Source organism: Girardinichthys multiradiatus, chromosome 22, assembly GCF_021462225.1.
Source record: "Girardinichthys multiradiatus isolate DD_20200921_A chromosome 22, DD_fGirMul_XY1, whole genome shotgun sequence".
Lineage (NCBI taxonomy): Eukaryota > Metazoa > Chordata > Actinopteri > Cyprinodontiformes > Goodeidae > Girardinichthys > Girardinichthys multiradiatus.
Window position 1 is genome coordinate 8153510 of NC_061814.1, and position 17953 is coordinate 8171462.

Consider the following 17953-nt stretch of genomic DNA (forward strand, 5'->3'; position numbering starts at 1 on the left):
CATCCCTGAAGTTAAAGATTGCAGTCCAAAGATAGCTCAAAAAACGCTGACCACCCTCTGAGACACAATGCCCTCCATTCTGACAAACTGTTGGCTAGGCAGTAATACAGGATTTTGTGCAGCAAAAGCAACGGCTCGAAATCCCGTCACTGTCTGCAGTTTTTAAATGCAGACAGTTTGATCTCTTTAGGCAAAATAAGTTTACACTGCATAATAAAGCTGTTGCCTTTCTTGTACTTAAAGTTAAACTGGTTCATTAAGTATGGCCATTGCTTTTCTTTTTCTTGGAAGTCCATTTCAACTGTAATTGATGGGTTTTTGCTAACACCACAAGTGTCCGATTAATGTGCCTCCACATGGGATCTGATTACAAACCTGGATCACTGCCATTGCTTCTGTGTTTTGTTCTCTTTCGTCAACGTAATATAATTTTTTTCACTCAGTAAAGGATGGCATTTCAAATGTAACATAGTAAAATACTTAAATTAAAACACACTGAAGTAAAAGTCCAGCTCTTGTAAATTACTTAATTTGACTTAGTCACAATAACACATGTAAATGAATTCACTACTTTCCACCCCTGCTGGCTTTAGTACATCTTTAGTACAGGTCAGAAATTTTTTAATTTGTTGCTGCTCACTGCCATGCGGGCTGGCCCAGTAGCACTCGTTCATGTATTCACAGGTTCACTCCAAAGCCACGCGCTGACCAGACCTGCCTGACAAGAGTGGAGAAGAGGTAGTGAACTTTTGTTTTGCCAGTCCACAGAATATTTTTTTTAAGGTTTTGGGAGTCATTAGGATCTTTTTTGGCAAATGCGAGATGATTTAGTTTTTGCACTGGCGCCTCCCTATGAATGCTATTTTATGCCCATTCTCATTCTTGCACATTGAACAATGTGCACTTCAAAAAACTAAAACAAGTGAGACCTGCAGTACTTCATATTTCATGGGTTTGTTTGTGACATCCTGGATGAGTCGTCGAGGCACTCCTGGAGTAATTTCAGTTCACCCGTAACTCCAGGAAAGGTTCACCTTCCATGCTTTCTCCATTTCTGGTCAATGGCTCTCAATGTGTTTTGCTAGAATCCCAAAACCTTAATAATGGCTTCAAGTAAATAAGTATGTATAAATTATTTATATATCCCCTATTGCAGATATAGAAAACACATAAAAAGACACATAGCACAATGCCATTAAAAACCAAAACAACATTGGCACGGAATTTAAATGACAGGGCTGGTATAACAATGAACAAACTGCAAAAACTTACAATAAAGAGCACCAGTGGCAGTAAAAGCAAACACAAACGCAATCTGGGTTAGAAAACTCAAATTTTCAAGTCTAAAAAACACCTGAGTCCATTTGTAACCTAATCCAGAATGGCAGATATCAATGAAATTCGTCTGGGCAGGATGTTTTGCATTTTAAGATCTGTTACCCTACTTAATGTCAAACAGGTTTGGCTACCATGAATTAATTATTCTACAGGTCTACAGGTAATCCAACCTGGGCGTGGCGAGTAAAATGGTAAATGGACTGAACTTATATTGCGCCTTTTCAGTCATACAGACCACTCAAAGTGCTTTACACTTGAGCCACATTCACCCAATCACACTCACTAATGCTTACACATACGTAGATCAGTAGGCAACTTGTGAGATTGAAATTAAACCAAACAAATTTGGTTAATTCATGTTTGAAAACGAGGGAGAAGTATATTTTCTTATAGGGCCAGGTTACTAAACATATATTTTTGCATTTAGCAGTTTTTTTTTTACCTATGTAAAAATTTATTTGTTACCTTGAAACGTTTGTATTAAAAAAAAAAACACATAAACAGAGGAAATCTGCAATGGCACTTTATGCAATTTGAAATGTGGAAAGAGAGAGAAAAGATTGAAATCTTCAGGAATTGTCATGAATTCAATTGTGGGTTGTATTTGTAGCCTGGCAACAACTGAGCTAACACATTCAGTGTCAACAGAAGCTGAAGGCGTGCTATGCTCTGTCACCAACAGCACTAGACAGCACTAGTGAACTCTCTTAGTAGATAAAGATTTATGAAATCTCACAAATGAATGAATGAATGCAAATCAGGTTCTTCAGAGTAACATGCCTTGGATTGTACCTTCTGATGACAAGTGCTGCAGTGTCTCATCCATTATTTTCGATGTTAATTTTCCTGTCTAATCTTAAAAAATATTCAATTATTTATTGTTTTGAAGAAAATATGAAATACAGCATTCATAATATTTCAAATCTGTATAAAGAGTCTCACAGGAAAGAGACAGTTTAAACATTATCTGTGTACCGCATCTGTGATGCCTCCTCTTTAACTCTAGCCTTGGAAAGCCTAATCACCTGTTCCTTCATGTAAAAATCTGTCCTGTTGCCATGGCTACTCATTATAGCAGATTACAGATTACAGTGCCAGAGATGCTTACAAAAATCACCAAGGCAGAACAACATATACGGCAAAATGAGTTTCTCATTGAAAATACACTAGAAAATTAAAAAACGCAAGTGCTAACAACCTTGTATTTCGCTTGCAAGATTGTGCAGCTGCACAATCTTGATTCTTGGAAATCCACAAACAATCACAATTTTTTGTTGCTCATTTAAGCTGGTCATTAAAAAGGCCATTATATTCATGTTCAATCAGCATATATAACATAATCTTTTTCATATAATTACATGTCTGATACTCTGATATGGCAAAGAATGAAGGCAGTGTCACGGCAGTCAATGGTCAGCTGCTTCCAAAGGCTACCCACAGACAGTTACACTTCAGCAGAAAAATCATGTACTACGTGTCTCTAATTTTTTATCATAGGTCATGGTTACAACATTATAAAACATCAGTGACAGACTTTTCACACACTTATTAATGCTTGTAAAGTATGGAAACTGATTTACAATCATTTAGGGGATGGAAGAAAAAGCTGTTTCAGACTTTAAATATTAATTTAACTTTTAGCTTTTGTTTGAATCCTGTAAGGATATAATGAATACTAATATAATGTTTGCATTCTCCACTTTTAAAGTATTTTTCTCCCAAACCAAGCATGACACATTTACACAGTGACTGCCTGCATGTACTGTATGTAGGCGGATGTATGTGTCACTATATTTGGAGCTCGTGATTTTTCTAACTTTCTAACCACCTCAGACCTCACATCAAAACATCACCACACATGGATGCCATAGCAACTTTGCTTTGGAAAGAAAAGTATTTTATCGACAGACTCAAAAATAGTCATATTAATCGTGTTACTAGTACTTTCAACAGACAGAGGTACATCCATTCATCCATTTCCTACCTTCAGACCTTCACCTTCTCCCTAGCAACCTCCTCAAGTTAATCTGCGGAGACTCTGAGGCTTTCAGAAGACGACCTCGAGATATAATATATCTAACTAATACTGGGTCTATAGAATGGCCTTCTCCCAGTGTAGCATTTCCAACACCCCTTCCTAGAAACGTTTCTAGAAATCCAGAGCATCTCCAAGCCTGCAGCTCTTGTTAGGGGTTCTCAGTCTGCAGTGGTCAGTATCTATCAAAAGTGGTCCAAGGAAGGAACAGTAGAGTACCAGTGTGAGAGTCATGGACAGCCAAGACTTATTGACACACAGGTTGTGTAGGCTTGCCTGTGTGGTTAAATCCAACAAACAAATATGACAAAAATTGCTGAAGAAGTTAATGCTGGTTGCAATGGAAATGTGTCAGGATACACAATTCAACACAGTTTGTTCTGCATGAGTTGCACTGTAGCAGACCTGTCAGGGTGCCCATGCAACTGCTGTCCACCACCAAAAGAACCATGGACCCATGAACTCATGGAACAATGGCCCATTGTGTTCTTGTCTGTCTTGTCTGATGAATCACATTTTCCTTCACATCATTTTGATGGTTGTGTGTGTGTGTGTGTGTGTGTGTGTGCGTATCACGGTCTGAGGTTGTTTTGTACCAAAATGCAAACAGTCACTTGGGCTCAGCATATTGAAAACAGATGTTCTTTAATTAAGGCTCGGAGAACAGCACTTACAAGGTCGTCGGAGATTCACAGAAGAGAATTCACAAGAAGCATAATCCAAAGAGTTCGGGGAAAGACATGACAAACATCGTATACATGAAATAGAACCAGCGAAGAATAATTAGAGGAACCGGGTATATAAGCTGGGAGAGAAGGAGAGTGGACCAATGAGGGAGAAGCTAGGTTAATCAGAAGAGAAGTGGAAGCAGGTGTGGGAACTGGCTGTGGAGATTGAAGGAATGAATGGTTACTATGGCGACAAGAACTAGTGTTGGGACCTACAGCCATGGATTTCCACATTAAAACTCCGGTACAGACTTTTCTGGAACTTTTCAAAATAAAGTACATTAACCTTCTTCCAGCACAGCCAGGAAAGGGGATAACTGCGGACTTCCTGTGGCGCCATTACCCAAAATAAAGCACAACTCCGAAGGGGGAAGGGGGTAGCAGAGGACTTCCCAGTGATGCCACTGGCCGTATAAGACCCCCAGCCTTCCCACATATCGCTCTCTTTCCACATGACCTTCAAGGAGGATGGTTCAGGAGAGGCCCAGCGCGCGAATGTCTTTTGCTGGCAAAAAGACATAAACTCTTCATCGGATCCAAGGAAGCCATAAGATCATCGATCATATGCAAAGTTAAGTAGAATGAAATACTGTCTGTGTATCCGGTATTTTCATTCATGAACGGGGATAATTAAGGTACAAGCATTGCTGACTGTCTCTCCGAGGCCCCCGAGGCCCCGCAGACGCAAACGGTGTTCGAGAGAAGCCCCGGCAAGGACGCAGCCTGAAGGAAGACGGCAGAAACCGCAGCGGACAACGTCCGTTCTTCATCCACAGCTGGAGGTTAGCGGGAAGCTAACCCTTTGTTCACAGAACGAACGCACCTTCTGATCGAGAGAAACTGAAGAAGTTAGCGGGAAGCTAACCCTTTTGTTCACGGTGGATATCTTCTTCGTCGCTTGGACAACATTCCTCACCACAATTCACGAGGTTAAGTGTTTGGGCGGAATAATATAGAGATTAACAGTTAGGATGAAATAATCTGAACGTTTTCATTCTATGAAGTTTTGTTTTGTGGAACCCGGCTATCTTAGTGCTAGTAGGCTAGCTACGGCACGTGCCGGTTCTGTGTTCTTTGTATGTTTTAAAGTTAAAATAAACTTTATTTAAAGGGTGGTTTTAACCACAACATTGCTCATAACGCGCCGTCCGCGCTTATGCATTTTAACCCTTTTATTAATCCTGGTATTTTAAAGGTATGTGTTGATTCTGGTGCTAAGCTCTCCGCTTCTTTGTTAGCTCAACGGCTAGCCGGTAAGGACATGTGGTAGCACTAAGACTATTAAACAGAAAGGTGGTTGGTTTTCAAGCTAGTGAATAATCGTTCCTGAACATCATTTACTAGATTTGATAATAAGTAAACACCGTTAAGCCCCATTTCTCCAGAAAGATTTGGCTCTTTTCCAAAATACCCCTTTTATAATCTTTCTTCGACTATTATTTCAATAACTAAAGGCAGCTAATTAGACACCGTTGTGAAATGGTCATCCAGAAGGTTGGTTTTATTCAGTAGATCATTATTTAAAACATTATTTTATTAAAATAATATTTTATCTGATCTTGCATTGTGAAGGGTGGTCTAAACGTTTGCTGATTATTGCCTAAGTTAGTTCCAAGACTAACTTAACTTCACTTCCAGATTCTTCAAGATAATCCTTGGTTCTCAAACATAAATATTGCATGGTAATGTTGCATCACTCTTTTGGTCATGGTTTCAACCATCTTTAATCAACTTGTTTATATTGTACATAGCCCATTAGTCTTCATTATTCTTTCATTCTGCTTGGTAGTTTAGTTGAATTGTTTTAGCATAGTAAAGAGTTTGTTGATTGAAATATGTTTGACTTTGAGTTGACTTATTTTTGTTAATAAATTCTTGTATTTTAAGAAATTGTGTGAATTAATTCCATATATGTGCAGAGTTTATGCTGTTCAATAATGCCAGAGCTCGTCTCACACCTTTCTATTCTGTCCTAATACCATCGCCTTATTGGGCTGGTATTCACAGGACAATACTTAACAGACCGAAATATTATTTGATAAAATATTACAATATTAATATTAAAATATTAATATTAAATATTAAATTATATTCTCAGATTCATATTTATAACACTAGGAAAGACAGGGACACGAGGGAACAAAACTATAAGAAAACCAAAGGGAAGCTAGAATTAAAGCATGACATTATCTGATAAGGAAGAGCAGGGAAGCGAAGACCTAGAAGTACTATAAACTAAAACGTAAACAATAAGTGGAACTAAGCCTAGTGAGGAAACGAATAACTATAAACTATAACCTGTTGGAAGGAACTTAAACAGTAGAGACCAATAAGGAGAACTATACTAGAAATAAGCCTGGGGATAATTACTAATATAAAAGGGAAATGGACACTGAGTAAATAATAACTGAAGGGGATCTAATGACAAGAGGAGGAACTACTAGGGGAACAGCAAGGAGGAAAGGCAGAACAAAGTAAACAGAAGAAATCAATAAACACAGCTTTTAAACCAATAGAAACATTAAACATAAGCTAAACATAAATAGTAACTCTAGAGAGAACTAAATATAAGGACATGTAAACAAGCACAAGAATCTAAGCATATATAAACTAAACCACGTAAACTACTAATCAAAGGAACAGAAAAAATCTTTGACGGCAAAGTAAACAAAGACAAAGAACAAAATGGCAGATCCTGACAGTGTGTTTGTATGTTGCTTACTTCAGGAACACATGGTACCAGGAGGAGGAATATGGACAAGGGTTTATGCTTTGGGCAATGTTCTACTGGTAAACCTTGGGTCCTGCCATCTGCGTAGTGGCCATGTACAATATTAGCATGTTGTGATAAAGTTCATTATTTTCCATAATGTCATGATGAAAATTTAACATTCATTTTAGATTCATTGCACACTAACTGAAATATTTCAGGTCTTTTATTGTCTTAATACAGATGATTTTGGCATACAGCTCATGAAAACCCAAAATTCCTATCTCACAAAATTTGCATATCATTAAAAGGGTCTCTAAACGAGCTATGAACCTAACCATCTGAATCAACGAGTTAACTCTAAACACCTGCAAAAGGTTCCTGAGGCTGCACAACGAGAAGAGGTGACCGGACCCTGAGGAAGATTGTGGAGAAGGGCCGATTCCAGACCTTGGGGGACCTGCGGAAGCAGTGGACTGAGTCTGGAGTAGAAACATCCAGAGCCACCGTGCACAGGCGTGTGCAGGAAATGGGCTACAGGTGCCGCATTCCCCAGTTCAAGCCACTTTTGAACCAGAAATAGCGGCAGAAGCGCCTGACCTGGGCTACAGAGAAGCAGCACTGGACTGTTGCTCAGTGGTCCAAAGTACTTTTTTCGGATGAAAGCAAATTCTGCATGTCATTCGGAAATCAAGGTGCCAGAGTCTGGAGGAAGACTGGGGAGAAGGAAATGCCAGAAGTCCAGTGTCAAGTACCCACAGTCAGTGATGGTGTGGGGTGCCGTGTCAGCTGCTGGTGTTTGTCCACTGTGTTTTATCAAGGGCAGGGTCAATGCAGCTAGCTATCAGGAGATTTTGGAGCACTTCATGCTTCCATCTGCTGAAAAGCTTTATGGAGATGAAGATTTCATTTTTCAGCACAACCTGGCACCTGCTCACAGTGTCAAAACCACTGGTAAATGGTTTACTGACCATGGTATCACTGTGCTCAATTGGCCTGCTAACTCTCCTGACCTGAACCCCATAGAGAATCTGTGGGATATTGTGAAGAGAACGTTGAGAGACTCAAGACCCAACACTCTGGATGAGCTAAAGGCCGCTATCGAAGCATCTTTGGCCTCCATAAGACCTCAGCAGTGCCACAGGCTGATTGCCTCCATGCCACGCCGCATTGAAGCAGTCATTTCTGCAAAAGGATTCCCGACCAAGTATTGAGTGCATAACTGTACATGATTATTTGAAGGTTGACGTTTTTTTTATTAAAAACACTTTTCTTTTATTGGTCGGATGAAATATGCTAATTTTGTGAGATAGGAATTTTGGGTTTTCATGAGCTGTATGCCACAATCATCCGTATTAAGACAATAAAATACCTGAAATATTTCAGTTAGTGTGCAATGAATCTAAAATATATGAATGTTAAATTTTCATCATGACCTTATGGAAAATAATGAACTTTATCACAATATGCTAATATTTTGAGAAGGACCTGTACGTCCTTTCATGGAAACAATGTTCCCTGCTGTGTCTTCTTTCACCAATTGTGCTTTTTTCAGAGAAACAGGGACATCTCTCCATTGTCCCCTAGAGTCCCAAACCTTGTCCAAAATTGTTGAGCTCACTCACTAATCTCTAAGGTTGAGTCCAGCAAGTCTGGGTGGGTGGAAGTTGAGAAAGTCCATTCTGTCCTGGGGTGCAAGAGAAACAGTGTGAATAAGAAACACAATGGAGTTTTTCTTTGGTCAGTGAACAAGGGCCAGCTCTTAACACTATCAGTTTTATCCTTTGGTGTTAGGTTTTGGTTTTTATTTGTGTTTATGTTCTCATTATTTTCCTTGTTTATTCATGTTCTTTAGTTCTTTTCTCTATGCTCATTATGGTTAATAAGTTCTTGCCACACTTCATTTATTTAGTGTAATCTAGTTTATTCCCTTAGGTTCCTATTGGTCTTTTCCCCTTGGTGTAGTGTTTCCTGCATTTGGAGCCTGCTCTAAACAGCATGACAATCAAGGACTTTAGAGAGTTCATAAGACTTTGCCTAACCACCTTACAGGTATTTTGCTGATTTGGACAAAACTCAAGTGTCTGTCGATGTTTCTTGATGGCTTACTTTGTGTGTATGAGGTTTCAGAGCCTTTTAATCTGCGTCTGAAAACAGGTTGGCACACATTACTGGTAATAAGTCAAACTCCTTTCCAATGAGTTCTTGACCCTGCCAAGGTTCCCTTTTGGCATTTGGCACCTTTTTTCTTAAATAACTTTTATAGACAGAATGTTTTGTTGTAACCGCAGGGCTGCAGGTTCCATTCCTACTTTTGGGAATCATGTGGTCCTGCTGGCCTGATTAAGTGGGAAACTCCAGCAGGCACGAGAGCAGATTGAAGCAGACTCTGAAGTGGATGGGATGAGGCTTGTCATCTCTTTGTCATACTCACGGAGCAGTGTGCAGGTTGGGTTGTGTTTGTCTATCTCTCCTTCCTCTCTGTGCAGGGTGTGATTGGCTGCTGCAGCTTCTCAGGACTAATCATCAAAAACCAGAGCTAGACGCCAGATTGTTAGCTATCAAAGGGTGCTAATTAGGCCTACTCCTCAGCTTCTGAGCATTTCCAGGACCTTTTGTTCTGGCGCAAGGGTTCCTCTCTTTCTGAAACCCCAGAAAAGCCCTCCTGTAATCTTCATAGTCAATCCCTTCTCTGCTCCTTGGATTGTCCTCTAAGACCATAACCACTTCTGCTGCTCAGCTGCTAACACATCATTTCAATATCCTGTTTAAAATGGTTCAGCTTGTCTGTAATTGTTGCTTGCTCTAAAGTGGAACCACAAACGATCATGATCGGAGACCTTGAACTTTGACCAAAAAATAGGGATTTCCACCTTCAGGTTGAGAATGAATTAATGCCTCAGTTCCAGTTTTCTGCTTATCTCAGATCAGGCCATGGGGTGTGGCAGTGGTTAGCACTGTTGCTTTGTAACAAAAGGTTTTTGGTTGAATCCCAGCTCTTTCTCTGCTCTTCCTGCATGGAGCATTTTCTCCCTGTAAATATGCAGGTTGTCTCCCGGTACTCTGGCTTTCTCCGACATTCCAAGAAAAAAAAATATGACTTTTAGGTTAACTCTTCTCTCTAAATTGCTCTTAGGTATAATGCTTGTCTGGTTAGTGTGTCTTTGTGTCACTGTGATAGACTGTTGCCCTGCCCAAACTGTACCCTATCTTTTGCCAAATGGCTGCTAACATTTTGCAGGGCACTTTGCTATATGTGGTAGATTATGTATGTACCAGATACAGTTGTTGTTTTGTATTATGGAATCCATAATAAGGTGTCTATTACCACAGATTTCAAGTCATATTTAAATTCTAAAAACAGTTACAGCTACAGTTGATGAAATGTAATGGATAATTAGGTTTTGTGACTGTGATTATATTTATACTTTGATAAGTGTTTTATTTGGAGAGAACATGGTGAAGTAGTTTCTGTTACCTAGGATTAGGGTAATTTATTTATTTTTGCGGGCTTGCTAAAGGGCATACGAGAAATTGTTGGGCAAAAGATCTCCATGTAACAAATTAACAATATATAAACATTTCAGTCATTACAGAGTCCAGCTTGTTCACGGTACTCCAAATTGTACCAGTTATTCTTGTTTATTGGCCCAACAAGATGAACAATATGGAACCGTGCCATATTTCCAGAAGCACTGCAGTTGCAAAAAGTATTCTGCTGCTCTGATTGGGTGATAAATGACATATTGCTTATGCTGTTAACTTTGTGTGACAAAGTTCAAGGGGCAAGATGAGAAGAGAGTGGCACCTGATTGAGGTGAGTTCCCTCATGCCCCTCTTACATGGCAACTCTCCAGGAGTCCTTACCATTTTACTTGACTAGGAGCAACCTAAAGCAGAGAGACAAATAGCTGAAGGGAAATCAGCAGTCTTTTCTCTTCCTAGAAGCTACACCTGGCCTGGCTCTGTGTCTGCCTGTGACACCTTTCTGGAGAGGGGAATTGTCCAAGCTTCTGCTGGCAACAACTTAATGCTCACCCTCTACCAATGATCCACATAGCCCTGTCTTTTAGTGTTTAACCCTTTCTCTCTCCTAGACATAGAAATTGACTGAGCTTTTACTGTAATTAATTATATGTGCTCTCTTTCAGACTCTAACCTTGAAAACTGGATCAGAGTTTATCTGTTCTTTCTTTCTAGGTGAAACGACTAAAGGAGCTACATCCATTAACATTTACTTTTCCTTCTAATAGAAAGTACTTCTGGATCAGTGCTTCTGTGTTCTTTTTGTGTCTCTGCTCTGTTCTCTCAAACCCCCAGTCGGTCATGGCAGATGGCCGCTCACACTGAGCCTGGTTCTGCTGGAGGTTTCTTCCTGTTAAAAGGGAGTTTTTCCTCTCCGCTGTCGCTACATGCATGCTGAGTATGAGGGATTGCTGCAAAGTCAACGCCAGTGACTGTCCACTGTCTCTACATGCTCATCCGGGAGGAGGGAATGCTGCAAGTCACTGACTGGATGCAATCTGCTCGGTTTCCTTAGATAGAAAAACTTTTTATCCAATTTGAATAAAAAGCTAACTCCGACTGCACTGTTCAATTGTTAGGATTAATTGGAATGTATGTACCTGACTGTTGTGAAGTGCCTTGAGACAACATGTGTTGTGAATTGGTGCTATATAAATAAAACTGAATTGAATTGAAAATCATAGATAGCAAACTAATTTCCCCCCTTATTACCAAGAGATTATCTGTGATTGTAGTTTTATGACATGGTGCATGATCCTACAGGACGTATCTATCCAAGGGTACACTGTGGCCATGGGCTGTGGCAGTTAAATGATGTTTAACTGGAGCAAAGTGTACAAAGAAAACAGACCACACACCAGTGAGGCGCTACAAACCACCTTAATCACTGATTCATCATTTCATGCTGTTTATACCAAAGTCTGACCCTTTCATTTGAATGTCGAGGTTGCATTTGCAACTCATCAGATCCTTCAACATACATATCCTTAATCTGTTAGTTGTTTAGTAGCAGCCTGTGTGCAGCCTCAGTCTTCTGTTCATAACTGACAGGAGCAGCACCCGGTATGGTGCTTTGCTACTGTGCTCCATCTGCTTCAAGGTTTGTTGTGTGTTCAGAGATAGCATTTAGCGTACCTTGCTTGTAGGCATGGGCAACTTTAAGATTTTCACAGTATGATAAGCAAGAATACAATTGTTTCACAGCCTGTTGATATTTACACAAAATTACAAAAATAATCTGTGATGTGATTTAATTTATTTCAAAACAAAACAGCATCAGTTATTACATTTCTGCTGCTGAAACTATATTTATTGTTGCCTGTGATTTCTTTTAATATATTTATTGTTGAGAACAGCTGAAATTGTTGATAGTAATCTATTTTCAACAAAATATATTCCGAATTATAAAAAGTAAAATTTTAGTCAGTGTTGGCTAAAACAGTTAGTTATTTAAAAACATTTTTTAAGGTTCTTTTGCAGGACTAGTGGTCTTTATTTTTTATTATTTGAAAGTAGGCAGACAGGAAGTGGGGTAAAGAGAAGAGGAAGACATGCAGCACAGGTTTCTGGGGTCAGGAGTGAAGCCAGGGATAGCTGCCTCAAGGACTAAAGCCTTGACACAGCTATATGGGTCATGCGCTCTACTGCTACACCAAACTCGGTATCCATTTTAAAACATTTTAAAAAAATTTACAAAGTGTTGGAAGACTTAAGAACAATGTAGAACAATTGAGTATCAGAACATTGATGCCTTTGTGTGGTCGTGCGATTATTAACACTAAATGCTAACAGCCAGACTTGATTAGTTAGCCTGTGCTCTAGACTTTTAGCATAACATTTTACTTTTAAAAGAGCATTACTTTTATAGCAGTAAGTTAGTTTCCAACCCATTTCTTTTCAAAGAGACAGCTGTCTTTCTTGTAAACAAGATAAGGTAGGGTGACATGAGCGGTAGTGTGCCAAAACAGGGAAATAAGCTGCGATTCTGTACCAAACTCTGCAAAAGAAAGTTTTGTGCAACTCTGGAACTTACTCAAGCATTTTATTAAAGGAAATTTAAATTTCACCAGAATTCTGCCCTTACCAACTTTGTTGTAATGGTAAATGGACTGAACTCATATAGTACTTATTTAGTCATACCGACCACTCAAAGCACAAAGCACAACACCTTGAGGTTAAGTGCCTTGCCCAGGGCCACATCGACATGTGGCAGGAGGACACTTGCATCAAACCCACAGCTTTCAGATTTCAAGATGACTACTCTCTTCCACTGAGCCACAGTTGCCTCTTACTGAGGGGTTGTTTGAGTCGCTGTTGTTTCTATTATCTCACACTAGTCTGCAAATTCTCCTCTGATCTGGCATAGAAGTAGAAGTATCTTGAATGGTAGCAGGATGAATAAATGTGGCCCAAACATTTGCGGATGGCACCCTAGGTACTTCGCTCTCTTGTACTTTTTGAGAGAAAAGTGAAACTAAAGCCAAATTCCTTGTTTGTTTGCACAAATTTGACAAATAAAACTGATTATAAATTATGTAGATGCCATTTCACTGTTCTCTTCTCAACAACAGGTTTTCTAATTTCCCCTTGGGGATCAATAAAGTATCTTTGAATTGAATTGAATGTTCTTTATACAGAGGTTCCTAAAATATAAATCTACACCATTAATTTGACTAGGGTGTAAGCAGCTTTTAAAATTTATCATGCAATAAATAATATCATTCATCATATTCGACCCTTCTAGATTTGTACATTTTGCTGACATATGTGCAGTTCCAACATGTAGTCAGTTTACACCAGCCTCCTCTATAAGTAAAAAAAAAAAGGAAAACAAAAGTGTGTGTCAGGTTAATGAGCCTCTCTAAAAAACCTTTTGGTGTGTGTCTGTATTGATGTTTGTTGTGTGTGTCTTTGTGTTGTCTTGTGATTGACTGGCAAACTGTCCAGGTTGTACTCAGTGGCATCAATAAATCAGTAGGTAGAGCACTTGTCTTGCAATGGAAGGTTGTGGGTTCAATTCCCGCTTTCCCTTGTCACATGTTGATGTTCCCCTGGGCAAGGCACTTTGTTTACCAATCTGTGTATTGGTGTATGAATGTGTTTGTGATTGGATGAATGTGGCTATATTGTATAGTCAAGTTTATTTATATAGTGCTTTTCAGCAACAAGGCACTCAAGGCGCTGTACATAAGAAAATACATTACAATGATACAGAAAATTAAACAACAGAGGTGATAAAAAAAATAAATAAAAATAAAGAGAACAGAATGATGGATAAGAAAATTAAAGGAAAATTGGACTGAAAACTTAACTAATAATGTTTAGATAAAACATTCAAAGGCCACTCTAAACAAATACGTTTTTAATCTTGATTTAAAGCAACTTAGGGTTTCGGCGCTTTTACAGTTTTTTGGCAGTTTATTCCAGATCAGTGGAGCATAAGAACTAAAAGCTGCTTCTCCATGTTTGGTTCTGGTTCTGGGTATGCAGAGTAGATTTGAGCCAGAAGACCTGAGAGGTCTGGGTGGTTCATACACTGACAACAGGTCTGTAATGTATTTTGGTGCTAAGCCATTCAGTGATTTATAGACTAACAGATGTATTTTAAAGTCTATTCTCTGAGCTACAGGGAGCCAGTGTAGGGACTTTAGAACCGGGGTGATGTGCTCCACTTTCTTAGTTCTAATGAGGGCAGTAGCATTCTGGATCAACTGCAGCTGTCTGATCGACTTTTTAGGCAGACCTGTGAAGACACCATTGCAGTAATCAATTCTACTAAAGATGAATGCATGTATTAGTTTTTCAAGGTCCTGCTGAGACATTAGTCTTTTAATCCTGGAGATGTTCTTTAGGTGATAGACGGCCGGCCCTGTTACTGTCCATCACTAAACTCAGGTTTCGAGCCTGACTGGTGGTTTCTAGCTGTATTAACTAAAGCTGTGTGCTAACGTGTAAACACTCTTCCTTTGGTCCAAAGATTATTATTTTAGTTTTGTTTTGATTCAGCTGAAGACATTTTTGGCACATCCATGCATTGATTTCTTCTAGGCATTTACCCAGCGCTTGAATGGGTTCATAGTCACCTGGTGACATTGTAACATATAGCTATGTGTCGTCTGCATAGTTATGATAACTTACGTTGTTTATTAAAATCTGAGTTACGGGGAGCATGTAGATATTGAATAGGAGGAGCCCTAAGAAGGATCCTTGGGGAACGCCACATGTGATTTTTGTGGTCTCTCATGTAAAGTTACCTATTGACACAAAAAAGTCCCTGTCCTTCAAGTAGGATTTAAAACAATTGAGTGCTGTACCAGAAAGGTCGACCCAGTTTTCCAAGCGCTCTAATAAAATGGAATGATCAACAGTGTCGAATGCTGCAGTAAGGTCCAATAATACCAGCACTGTGGTTGTTCCACAGTCTGTGTTTATGCGGATGTCATTGAACACCTTGACAAGAGCAGTCTCTGTACTGTGGTGAGCATGGAAGCCTGACTGGAAGATATCGAAGCGGTTGGTCATTGTTAGGAAACGCTTTGACCACTCAGTACAACTGGAAAAGTGCTGTAAAATGTTTGTCCATTTAACATATGCACCATTTCACTCACCTATTGACAGTTGGAGACATGCCCCAGCCACCACAACCCTGCAAGGATAAGCAAGTAGAGAAAATGGATGAGTGGCTGGATGGAAACAATTACTATATGTCTTCATGTTTGCAGTGATTGACATACACTGAATACTGCTTTCCCCTAGTACCATTCTTGTGTCTCATTTATGTTGGCCTGTAGATTTGTAAGAGGACTCCAAGAAGTTGCAGTACAATTGTTGTTTGAAATAATGCATTGTGACTAAATGTCTAAAGCAGAAGAGCGTTGTATGCACTGTGTTTCAGAATAACTGGGGTTGTAGGAATGTGTATATGCATGCATGCATTCATGCATGTAAAGGCTTTTAGCAACTGCTCAAGTAATGTTTGGAATTAAAAAGGTATGGATAAACAGAAGGACATTTTAGGAACAAATGCATTGTAATAAGTCTGTTTCGTTTTTCCATAATTGCCAGGACTTACTTTATTAATTTACCAACCGTCTTGAGAATTGGGGTGTGCAATTAAATTTATGTATCATGATTTCTTTTGTCTTAGCAAAAAGTCAGACAAAGACATTCTAGAGTATGTTTCTTAAAAAAAAAAACAGTTCTGTTAAAAATATTTATCCCGTTTAGATTTCATCCGTTTTTGCTGTTTTATCACTTTGGAATATTTCAGATTATTAAACTTATTTTTTAAATCAGATAAAGATAGCTTCTTCCCCAAATCTTAATTGTTATCTAATCCAGGATGGCCCTGTGTGAAAAAACTTTCTCACTAAAGCAAATAACTGTTTGTGAAACTCCTGGAAGCAGCACCACCCATCAAGCTTAAGTGTTAACTGGAAATCAATCTTTCACATAACTGTGGATAAATTTCGCCTCATTCCTCTTTGAAGATTTTTTATATTTGAGCCACATTGTAGAGCTTTTGAGCACCAAGGTCATGTCACAGCACTTCAATCGGATTTTAATCCGATTTAAATCATTGTCGTGTTCTACAACCAAGTGCACCAAAACCTACATATATAAACTGATATAAAATGTACATATTTAACACTATTTTATGGTTAAATGGCTTGTTCTTACAAATATGTACAAATTGAAAAATTTGAATTGCTCTTTTGAATGGCTCTTTGAAATAAACAGATCCAGAAGATTTGGTTCCCTTTAAAGAGCCATAAGTTACATCACTAAATCTGCAGTAGTTTAGAGATGGTCCGGGTTCTTTCGTAACCTCCTGGATGAATTCTGGGCAGGCCCGGACGTACCATATAGGCAAATGTAGGCAAACCACCTGGGGCCCCCAACCAGCAAGGGGCCCTGCTGGTTGCACGATCCCCTAACAATACCCATGCATTAATAATGCATCTTTAAAGAGAAGCAAATCAACCTTTTATGCTGACAAATTATATTAAGGGTGTTATCTTTATGTTACCGTGCTATTTTTTCATTTAAACTTGTTAAATTCTGCATTATTTAAACTGTCTGACTACTGCCCTTTCTAGGTTGAATGGTGGTGTCATGGTATGACATATTTGGACTTGGTTTGTGTTTTTGTATTAACCGTTCTTAGGTCTATGGTTTCCTTTATTGTTAATTAGTTCCACCTGTCCCTTATGCCTCCATGTCTCCTTGCCACACCTGTTTTTAGTTCCTGTGATTACCTGCCTTTGTTTTCTCCCTGTAGGCCCTGCCTGGGCCCAAGTCTTCGCTGCGGTTCTGGCTTTGCCGCAGATCTCTGAGGCACCTGCTTCCACGTCGCAGACTGCCTGACTCCTCGCTTTATGGGCCTCCTAGACGCCTGCATCTCTGTCGCCGCCGGTCTCCTAGACGCCTGCATCTCTGTCGCCGCCGGTCTCCTAGACGCCTGCATCTCTGTCGCCGCCGGTCTCCTAGACGCCTGCATCTCTGTCGCCGCCGGCCTCCTAGACGCCTGCATCTCTGTCGCCGCCGGCCTCCTAGACGCCTGCATCTCTGTCGCCGCCGGCCTCCTAGACGCCTGCATCTCTGTCGCCGCCGGCCTCCTTGACGCCTGCATCTCTGTCGCCGCCGGCCTCCTAGAGGCCTGCATCTCTGTCGCCGCCGGCCTCCTAGACGCCTGCATCTCTGTCGCCGCCGGCCTCCTAGACGCCTGCATCTCTGTCGCCGCCGGCCTCCTAGACGCCTGCATCTCTGTCGCCGCCGGCCTCCTAGACGCCTGCATCTCTGTCGCCGCCGGCCTCCGGATCGTCAGCCTCTTCGCTGGCTACATCGCCGCAGACCTCCGGATCGTCGGCCTCTTCGCTGGCTATATCACCGGAGGTCTCCACGGCTTCACCGCCGACCGCTCAGAACTCTGTGGTGCAGGTCCGGTCGCCCGCCTGAACTCTGTGCCTGCTGGGGACGACCTCCTGGTCGCCCGCCTGAACTCTGTGCCTGCTGGGGATGACCTCCTGGTCGCCCGCCTGAACTCTGTGCCTGCTGGGGACGACCTCCTGGTCGCCCGCCTGAACTCTGTGCCTGCTGAGGATGACCTCCTGGTCG